We start from the raw sequence: 11,576 nt of genomic DNA, 5'->3' as shown, positions 1-11,576 counted from the left end.
GTCAGCATGAATATTAGAGAGCAGAGTGATCATGTAATATGATCTGAAATGTTGATGGAAAAATGTAATGTCCCCTTTCCAACATTCATAGCATGATGTTGTCGTTAGCCTATTTCCCCACAGTCCCGTAGGCTAACTAGGACATTAAAGGGGCTTAGAGGCCATTTGGCCTAGACAGTTTTAGTTGCAGGTCTTTCTGAGGGGTTCTGAGGCAACTTTGGGCATACTTACTATTTATAGTAAGTCATCTTGGACATGGCCGGACATTCAGTCACAGTGGTATGTCGATGGTAATTGTTTAAAATCGACAGGAAGACTTATTTATCATTGATAAGATTTGTTATGCATTGATAAAGCCATTTTATAAAGTTAAATTTAAATATTTAACTTTATTAATGCATAGACTATAGTTTGTGGGAAATATTTAAATTAAAAAAGTTTTTTTTATTTTTATAACACATTGGAGACATAAGGTACATAAAGGAAGTTATGTTTTATCCTACATTGAGAAAACGAAGGATTGAGCTCTTGTGAGAACACTATAAAAGAAATGGAAGAGCTTTTTTTTTGTATGTTTGGATGAAGATTAATGTTATGTTGTTGGATATCTGATTATCGGGCTTGGAGGACGGAATCCCTCTTTGCTAGCATTCTCTTCGCTGTTGGAAGACATAGTCAGGAGGATCAAGGGTGTTTTCACTTCAGGAAACACACTGGATTTCATTTGGGGCGTTTGCATAAAGAAATTTACAAGGGTTTGAGGTGCAGATCTGAAGTTAGTTATTGCTATAGTGCCGCATGAACAGTATTTTGCTATAGTCGGCATGAACAGTATTTTGCTACAGGACGGCGTGAACAGTGTTGGTATCAAGTTTACTTGTTTTTTCGGCTGATTAGAAGTTTGGAGGGCTGGCCGACTACATCTGCAAAATACTATGGCAACTAATTCTAGGGTTCTTCTGTCAAATTTTGATATTTTGCATAATAATTGTTGAATACAAGTCTGAATAGTTGTTGCAGCCTTTAAGACAGCTGTAAGTGCACATCTACATTTAAAAATCACCCTTTATTAGCATATTGAAAGAGTTTGCAGATTTTTCATATACTATTGAATGTGTGCCAAGTGTTTGTGAAAATGTTATGATGTGTATTATGCATTTTAATGTCACTTCATAGTTGTTCGTAAATCTACTCATTGGAAAGCAATTTATTGAGGAAATCAGCTTTATGAGTTTGCATACAAAGTGTTTGACAATATTCCTTAAGTTAAATTTCTGCAAGTCAAAGTTCAAATCAGGGGAGGATATTACAGTGGTATCAGAGCTATAAGTCCTGCCATCCTGTGGAGGTCTTATAAGAAATTTGGAACTGGCGGATAGAGGGGAAAGTGTTTGATGAAATGTCAAAACACTAAAATTAGAGCATTTATGTTTGAGCATGCGACAGGGGCCTTATAATTTCCGCAATACCAGAGCAAGACAAAGTAGGAGTTCAGACTTGCAAAGCAAACAGTCTAGTTCATCCGTACAGGGGAGTATAGAATCCAGTCATACAGACACAACGGAGGTATTCTTTGATCAAGATAGCAATATGGGTGACCGAGATGACAGGAATACAAGATTAGGTGGAGGCGGGAATGTCGGTCTAGAGCCTGGAGAGGAAAGATTCTTACAGTTATTAGAGACCTTGGCACAGGGCCAGCGGGTAGCAGAACAAAGGGCACAGGAACAGAATCAGAGATTGGATCTTATGATGCAGATGATGGCTCGTCAAATGGGGTTGAATGCTAACATGGGTGGAGGAAATAATCAGAATGGTAACAATCAGAATGGAAATGATCAGGATGAGACACATAATGGAGATGAACAAGTTGGGAACAATTTCGGTCATGCACCCCAGCGAGCTAGGACAGTGAGTTCAAAGCCCATGATTCCTACATTTCCTCCTAGAGCTCCAGAGCAGCTCGTACCAGAGCCCCAGATTACTGATATACAGGACCAGTTGAGGAGAGATTGGGAAGCCGGAGGGCCAGATTTTACTGCTGCAATTACCTTTAGGGAGTATATGGATGTGCGGATGAAACATATGCCACGTGGACATGACAGGAACTAGAGCTATGAGCTACGGAAGAAAGTAGGGAGACTTGAGTTACCATATTATGATGGCTCAGGGAAGTCTACAGCAAGAGCTTGGGTTCAAAAGCTTGACACATACTTTCAATTGAACCCTATGCCCGAGGAAGAAGCTATTAAGTATGCAGCAATTCATTTGGATGGGTTAGCACACGAGTGGTGGTATCATGGTATGGTCACTATGGGACATGCACACATTACCTCATATGTGGAGTTTACAGAGAGGTTGATTGAACGTTTTGACAGGAAGGAACCATAACTCCATTTCAAGGAGTTAGCTCAGCTTAAACAGTGGGGATCATTGGAAACATACATTTCAGAGTTTCAGAAACTTGCAGTGTTAGTAACAGATGTATCTGAACGGAGGATACTAGTTCTATTTATGGATGGGTTAGCTGATCCGTTGAGAGGGTGGATTAAAGCTCTCAACCCTCCCACTTTGCAAGAAGCCATTAAGAAAGCTCGTGACATGGATTCCTCTTCATCTTCAAAAAATAAATTCCAGGCAAAGAGTTTCCCTTCAAGGAAAGATAAGGACAAGAAACCTTTTCATAAAGAGGTTCAGCCAACTAAGGAGGAAAGTAAGAGGTTGGACAATGAGACACTTAATGATCTCAGGAAGAAGAAGCTTTGTTTTCATTGCAAGGAGCCTTGGGATTTGTCACATAAGTGTCCATTGAAAGCAAAAGCTAAGCAGATGGAGTACTTTTCAGCCGAAGAGTCAGTAGATGGAGATTTAGAACAGTCATCCGAATCAGATGGAGATGATGATAGTTCTTCACAGGAAGAAGCACGCGGTGATAGCATGATAGCTCAGTTGTCAAGTATACAGGAGGCCGTCACTTTCAGAGTTAGGGGAACCTTGGATGGACAGAGAGTTGTGGCACTCATTGATACAGGGGCGACACATAACTTCATTGATGAGAAGTTTGTGACACGCAGAGGGCTACATACAGAGGAGCATAGGGGGTTTAAGGTGATGGTTGCCGATGGCTTCAAAATTGAATGTACCAAGAAAATCTCCAACTTGCAGCTTCGTTTGGGAGATTATGACATGACAGGAGATTTCTTTGTGGTCAACATTGGTGATCAGGATATGGTGCTTGGGATGAACTGGATGAAGTCTCTGGTAGAGTTTACATTTAACCTTGAGAAAATGGAAATGAGGTTTGAGGCAAATGGTAAGAAGATAGTGCTCAGAGGTTTGTCAGATGGGAGACTTCGAGTGGTGTCACTCAAGCGGATGCAGAGTTTCTTTAGACATGATCAGGTGCAGTGGGCAGCAGAGTTTAGAGTAATGTCTGAGATGACAGAGCAGCATAAACTAGAGTATCCACCTGATGTACAAAAAATAATAACCAAACATACTAAGGTGTTTGGTGAGATACCTCCAGGGAGACCCACGGATAGGGGAATCGAGCATGTTATTGAATTAGAGGAAGGGGCTAAGCCAGTTATCATCACACCTTACCGCCATCCGAAGAGATATAAGGATGAAATAGAAAAGACAATTAAGGAGTTGATTGACATGGGGCACATACGGCCAAGCAAAAGTCCTTTCGCTTCTTCAGTAGTATTGGTGAAGAAGAAGGATGGTACAATGAGGATGTGCATCGATTATAGGGAGCTAAACAAGAAGAACCGATACCCTATCCCGCGCATCGATGAGCTTATTGATGAATTGCATGGTGCATGCTACTTCTCCAAGATTGATTTGAGATCCGGCTACCATCAGATATGGGTTAGAGAGGTGGATGTGGAGAAGACAACTTTTAGATGCCACTATGGACATTTTGAGTTCTTAGTCATGCCCTTTGGGTTGACAAATGCCCCTGCCACTTTCCAGTCCTGTATGAATAGTGTTCAGAGATCAGTTGAGGAAGTTTGTGTTGATATTTTTTGATGATATACTGATATACAATCGTACTTGGGAGGAACATTTGAAGCATATTGATACAGTGCTCAATATTCTAGAGAGGGAGTCATTATATGCCAAGATGAGTAAATGTGAGTTTGGGATGACAGAGTTGCTCTATCTAGGGCATATTATTAGTGCAGGAAGTGTTCGGGTTGACTCAGACAAGATCAGGGCCATTCTGGATTGGCCACCACCGAGGAACACTTCACAACTCAAGGGATTTCTTGGGCTTTGTGGGTTCTACCGCAAATTTGTGAAGGGATTTTCACAGATAGCAGTACCACTTACAGATTTGACACGGAAAGATAGTTTCAAGTGGTCAGAGAGGGCTCAAGATTGTTTTGACAGGTTTAAGGAGCTGATGAGTACATGTCTTGTTTTAGCCATTCCAGATTTCACCAGGCCTTTTGAGTTGTAGTGTGATGCCTCGGGAGAGGGCATAGGAGCTGTTCTCATGCAAGACAAACATCCCATCGCATATGAGAGTAGAAAATTACGAGGTGTGGAGAGAACCTACAACATCTACGACAAAGAGATGCTAGCAATCATGCACGTGCTAGCTAAGTTCAGGCAGTACTTAGTGGGAAGCCGATTCACAGTAAAAACAGATCATAATAGCTTGAAACATTTCCTTGGACAGAAGGACCTTAATGACAGGCAACAGAAATGGGTGAGTAAATTACAGGCCTATGATTTCGACATAGCCTATGTCAAAGAGAAGAAAAATATTGTTGCAGATGCTTTATCTAGAAGGCCTCATTTGCTTGCTGTTGGGATAGTCATGGATGATTGGAGAGAGATGATCTTGGTAGAATATGCTAAGGATAGTTGGGCATCTAGCATTATTGAGGGAGCTATTCAAGATAGTCGATACACTGTCGTAAATGATCTGATAATCTACAAGGAAATGATTTATTTAGTACCCGGGTCTGCTATGAAGCAGAAGATTTTGAGGGCATTTCATGATTCACCAATGACAGGACATCCCGAATTCTTTAAGACATATCGGCAGGTGAGAGAGCGCTTCACTTGGAAATGACTCAAATCAGAGGTGCTTCAGTTTGTTAGGGAATGCCCTATGTGTCAGCAGAACAAACAAGAACATTCTTTTCTGGGTGGTTTACTACAGCCCTTACCCATACCAGAGAAGAAGTGGGATAACATTTCCATGGATTTTATCACAGGCCTCCCCAAGGCACAGGGTCGGGATTGTATCTTTGTTGTGGTAGACAGATTGACGAAATTTGCACATTTCTTTGCAATTTCGTCTACATATTCAGCAGCACAAACAATAGAACTATTTTTTCGAGAGGTATTCAGACTACATGAGATACCATGGAGCATAGTCAATGACAGAGACAGCAGATTTATGAGCCACTTTTGGCAGGAGTTGTTCAGATTATGTGGAACAGAGCTCACTCCGAGTACCAACTACCACCCCCAAACTGATGGGCAGACAGAGATAGTGAACAAATGGGTTGAGGGGTACCTTCGAAACTACATTGCAGGAGAGCAGAAGGCTTGAGTGAAGTGGCTACATCTAGGGGAGTACTGCTATAATACCTCTTTCCATATGTCTATTCAAATGTCCCCTTTTATGGCACTGTACGGGTATGATGCTCCTAATTTTTTGGATTTGTTATTTGGGGACAGCAGGGTGCCTAAGGCCAAGGATACTTTACAGGAGTGTCAGGACATTATGCGATCCTTGAAGGAAAATTTGCAAAAGGCACAAAATCAGCAGAAGCAATATGCTGATCAGCATAGGGTTGAGAGGTCTTTTGAGGTGGGAGATATGGTGTACCTCATGTTGCAGCCGTATAGACAGTCTTCTCTCAAGAAGAGTGGAGCAGAGAAATTGAAACCACGCTACTATGGACCGTTCAAAGTAATCAGGAGAGTGGGCGAAGTAGCTTATGAGTTGGAGTTGCCTGCAGACAGTAAAGTGCATAATGTGTTCCATGTGTCACGTCTTAAAAAGGCATTGGGTCACAATGTGGTGCCTTCAGTAGTATTGCCACCTCTTGATGATGAGGGAAAGCTTATCTTGGTTCCCGAGGCCATACTTGACTCCAGGGAGAGGGTGCTTCGCAGGAGGACTATCAAGGAGTATCTAGTGAAGTGGAGGAACCTACCTGTTGAGGATGCTACTTGGGAAAATGAGTAGATATTGCAACATCCAGAGTTGAAATTGCTTGAGGACAAGCAATTTTGGGAAGGGCGGACTGTAATGTCCCCTTTCCAGCAGTCATAGCATGATGTTGTCGTTAGCCTATTTCCCCACAGTCCCCTAGGCTAACTAGGACATTAAAGGGGCTTAGAGGCCATTTGGCCTAGACAGTTTCAGTTGCAGGTCTTTCTGAGGGGTTCTGAGGCAACTTTGGGCATACTTACTATTTATAGTAAGTCATCTTGGACATGGCCGAACATTCAGTCACAGTGGTATGTCGATGGTAATTGTTTAAAATCGACAGAAAGACTTATTTATCATTGATAAGATTTGTTATGCATTGATAAAGCCATTTTATAAAGTTAAATTTAAATATTTAACTTTATTAATGCATAGACTATAGTTTGTGGGAAATATTTAAATTAAAAGAGTTCTTTTTATTTTTATAACACATTGGAGACATAAGGTACATAAAGGGAGTTATGTTTTATCCCACATTGAGAAAACGAAGGATTGAGCTCTTGTGAGAACACTATAAAAGAAATGGAAGAGCTTTTTTTTTGTATGCTTGGATGAAGATTAATGTTATGTTGCTGGATATCTGATTATCGGGCTTGGAGGATGGAATCCCTCTTTGCTAGCATTCTCTTCGCTGTTGGAAGACATAGTCAGGAGGATCAAGGGTGTTTTCACTTCAGGAAACACACTGGGTTTCATTTGGGGCGTTTGCATAAAGAAATTTACAAGGGTTTGAGGTGCAGATCTGAAGTTAGTTATTGCTATAGTGCTGCATGAACAGTATTTTGCTACAGTCGGCATGAACAGTATTTTGCTACAGTACGGTGTGAACAGTTTTGGTATCAAGTTTACTTGTTTTTCCAACTGATTAGAAGTTTGGAGGGCTGGCCGACTACATCTGCAAAATACTACGGCAACTAATTCCAGGTTTCTTCTGTCAAATTTTGATATTTTGCATAATAATTGTTGAATACAAGTCTGAATAGTTGTTGCAGCCTTTAAGGCAGCTGTAAGTGCACATCTACATTTAAAAATCACCCTTTATTAGCAGATTGAAAGAGTTTGCAGATTTTTCATATACTATTGAATGTGTGCCAAGTGTTTGTGAAAATGTTATGATGTGTAGTATGCATTTTAATGTCACTTCATAGTTGTTCGTAAATCTACTCATTGGAAAGCAATTTATTGAGGAAATCAGCTTTATGAGTTTGCATACAAAGTGTTTGACAATATTCCTCAAGTTAAATTTTTGCAAGTCAAAGTTCAAATCAGGGGAGGATATTACAAAAAAATCTTATAATCTAGAAATCTACCAAAAAACTGTATTTATTATCAGGACATAAGAAGTTCACAATGCTTACATACTCGAACTTGGGGTACAAATCATACTCATTTTGGTCTATTTACAATGATGTGGAAGCTCTTAATTTATCCACCCTACTGTAAATGACGATGATAAACATAGTGTGGATAATAATTAGGCCAATATTTTTTTTTATTGTAGACCAGAAGTAAAAGAAAATATGCTATATCATATCACTTCTAGAGAGGGTATACATGTGGGTTTGAGACAAATTATTATTTTCATTTTTATTTTGAAAACGTAGAACATAACAATATTTTTGAACTTTCCTGAAATTTGGGGGACACCTCAGGTGCAACCGAATGGTCCTCTTTAGCTATGGATGTAGAGGGGTGCTTCTCATTAACATTGGATAACATGAAACTGGCACATATTTCCGTAGTTATTAATTTACTCACGAGTGTAATGATTAAAGTAATTCATGCCTTAATTGTTGATGACAAAGTAAATTTTGACTGAAACATATGTAGTGTAAGTTGAAGGATTATTATATTTGTGTTTAGATACTTGGGAAATAAACCTCTAATCGAAGCATACATTTAATTTTGTTTTGAACTATCACGCCTACCTTCATGAAGGCTGTGTTGAAATATTTGAAACGTGAACGGTTGTCCTAGGAGCCTTGCATCCACTTGCCACTAATAGTTTGCAAGAGCAACAAACAAAACATTAAATGCGGGTAAGTGAGTTTGAAATCCAAAATGAGAGGGAAAGCTTTTGATGATAAGCAAGAGATGGAGAGAGGAGGAGAAGACAAAGGAGAAGAAAGCAAATATAGGAAGAAGATTAGTAAGTCAGAGCAAAGGAGGAAAATTCAAAACAAAGATTAGAGGATAGAAGGAAGGTTCAGTTTTAGTGTTTGCAGCAACACGTGTTGAATTTCTTTGTCATTCTGTAAGTTCATTTTGGTTTGTCCTGAGAAGCAGTGATTGCTCCAGGTGTTATTGTATGCAGTCTTTAGTGTTGTAAGTTTAAGATTAGTTTTATTAGTTTGAAGTATTTTGTAGTTTTTGGTTGAAGCCAAATGCTCCCATATTTTGTAATAGTTTTAACCTGGTTGAATATAAAACAAGAAAGCAGGAATCCTAATTGATCCAGTTATGTTGGGTCATTGTTGTCTTCTTTCTATTTGTTATTGCATGATGTTTAGTATTTGAGAAGTTCATACTTGCAAGTTTTGTTGTTACCTTCTTTGTGTTTTAATGGTGGAAAAGCTCAGACTGTAAGTCTATAGATAACTCACTCTGTTCACTTCTTAACTGAGCTTTTCCTCTATCAACTTGGTTTGTGTAAGATTTGTTGTCTTTATCAAGTCCACCAAGCTTCTATTTGTCTTCCTTACTGAGTTCACTTGGTTCCTTCGTCAATTGAGTCCACTCGGTCTTGGTGTCGGTTGAGTGTTGAGCCAGTCAAGCTCCACCTTGCTTTAGTGACCAAGCTCACTCAGCATACACAGTGTCAACACCTGTTGCTTTTGAGCTCACTCGGCTCCTTCGTGTGCTGAGTCACTTGGCACCAATTGCCTATCACTCGACACCTTGTGTTGAGCATAATTGTCACTCGACACCACCTTGTGTTGAGTGAATTTTTAAGTTTGTGAAGTTGAATTCTATAGGAGATGTAGGAAAGATATGGCAGCAACCACCATCCTTCAATGGAGAGAATTATGATACATGGGAAAAGAAGATGAAAACCATAATGGTTGCTAATGATTTGTGGGAGTTTGTGATCAATAGGTTCAATGATGTTACCGTCTTAGCATTGATTGCTGCCCTCACAAACTCACATAAGACTCAGTTGACAGAGTCAAGAAGAAAGATGTGAAAGCATTAAGTCTGATTGAAGCAGCAATGATAGAGATTGTTTTTCTTAAGATTGCAGTAACAAATTACTCAAAGGAAGCATGGGATATCCTTGGGACAAACTTCAAGGGCACTGATAAGGTTAGAGTAGTAAAGCTACAGATAATTAGAAGGGACTTTGAGAACCCTCAGATGAAGGACAATGAAGTTATTGTAGAGTTCATCTCACGAATCTCCACTTTGATAAACCATCTCAAATCAAATGGAGAAGAGTATGAAGAGCAAATGATTGTGGAAAAGATATTGAGGAGTTTACTTTAGAGCTATGACAACCTTGTGATGACCATTGAGGAAGCAAATGACCTCACCATATTGACTATGGATGAGTTGATGAGAACTCATCAAACCCATGAGCGACAGATCAACAGATCAACAACTTCCTAAGCAATCTTTCAAGGCTCAAGAAAATTCAAGAGGCAGAGGGAGAGGAAGAAATGACTCTGGTAGAGGCTCAAGAAATAGAGATCGTGGAAGGAATGGTCAAAAGAATGTTGGTGCAGAAAGCTTGGGATGAGCAAGCAACCAAGAGAGAGCAAGCACCTCTCAAAACAACTTTAGAGGAGGTAAGAATAATTACAACTCCAATAAGAGCAATGTAGAATGCTACTACTGTCATAAGTTTGGTCATTATACAAATGAATGCTGGAAGAAGCAGGGTGATCAGTCAAAACAAAATGCAAATGTGGATGATGTGAACATGAGAAATGTAAATAATCCCACAACCTTCATCATGTGTAACATTGGCAAAGAAGGCAACCTTGAGGTATGGTACTTAGACAATGGTTGTAGCAACCACATGAGTGGTAATGAAAGTTTATTTTCTTTTATTGATAGGACTTTCAGGTTTAAAATTAAGATGTGAAATAATGAAACCATTCTCCATAGTGGGTAAAGGATCTATCATGGTCCGCACCAAGCAAGGTGAGAAGAGGGAGATACAGATTGAATATTTTGCCCTCGAGATGAAGCACAATTTGATGAGTGTTGGACAACTCATTCAAAATGGTTACAAAGTGCTGATGGAAAATGACAAGTGTGTCATTCATGAGAAGGATGAGAGTAATAGATTACTTCCAACAATTCAAATGACAAAGACCCAGATGTTTCCTTTGAAGAATGAGACATGTTTCTTTTCTCAAGTTAGTGCAACACCTACCAAGCATGCATGCACAACAATACATCAACAATCAACTCTTAGAAGTGTGATTGAAGACCCCTCCAAGCTTTGGCATCTCAAGTATGGACATCTTGGCTTTGCTAGTTTAAATTTGTTGTCCAAGAAAAAAATGATAGATGTTTTGCCAAGCATAGTAGATTCATGTGACAAGTGTGAGGCTTTGGGTAAGCAACATAGGCTTCTCTTTAATTCTGAAAAATTCTAGAAGGGCTAGAGCACCATTAAAATTGGCGCATTTTGACTTAGTAGGCTTTATGCAAACTACTTCTATTGGGGGGAGTACTTATTTTATGATATTCATAGATGATTTCAGTCGAGGACGTGGGTGTATTCTTTGAAAAAAAAATCTAAAGCATTTGATAAATTTGTTGAATTTAAAGCCCTGATTGAAAATGAATGTGGATACTATATAAAGGTCCTTAGGTCAGATAGAGGAGGGGAGTATACCTCCAATTTGTTTGTAAATTTTTGCAAGAAGAATGACATTAAGGAAGAGCTTACAACTAGTTATACTCTGCAACAAAATGGAGTGGCCGAGAAAATAACAAGACCATTGTTGAGATGGCAAGAAGCATGATGAAAGCAAAGAGACTCCCAACTGAATATTGGGGAGAGGTTGTAGCAATATCAACATATTTGATTAACAAGTGTCCTACAGAGTCAGTTCATGACAAGATTATTCTTGAGGCATAGTCAAAGAATAGATGGACAGTTGAGGACTTGAAACTGTTCGGATGTGTAGTATATGCACATGTGCCTAAGGAACAAAGGAAAAAACTAGATGACAAAGGTGTGAAGTGTATCTTCATAGGGTACAACTCAAAATCAAAGGCTTATAAGTTGTATGATCCAATCACCAAGAAGATCATCATTTCAAGAGATGTGTTTCTTGAAAATCAGTCATGGGATGGCTTGGTTGACGAATCTTCAAGAACT

This window comes from Cupressus sempervirens, chromosome 3, assembly GCF_028749045.1.
Source record: "Cupressus sempervirens isolate cs-2001-9-10 chromosome 3, ASM2874904v1, whole genome shotgun sequence".
NCBI classification, from domain to species: domain Eukaryota; kingdom Viridiplantae; phylum Streptophyta; class Pinopsida; order Cupressales; family Cupressaceae; genus Cupressus; species Cupressus sempervirens.
This window is presented reverse-complemented; position numbering follows the sequence as displayed.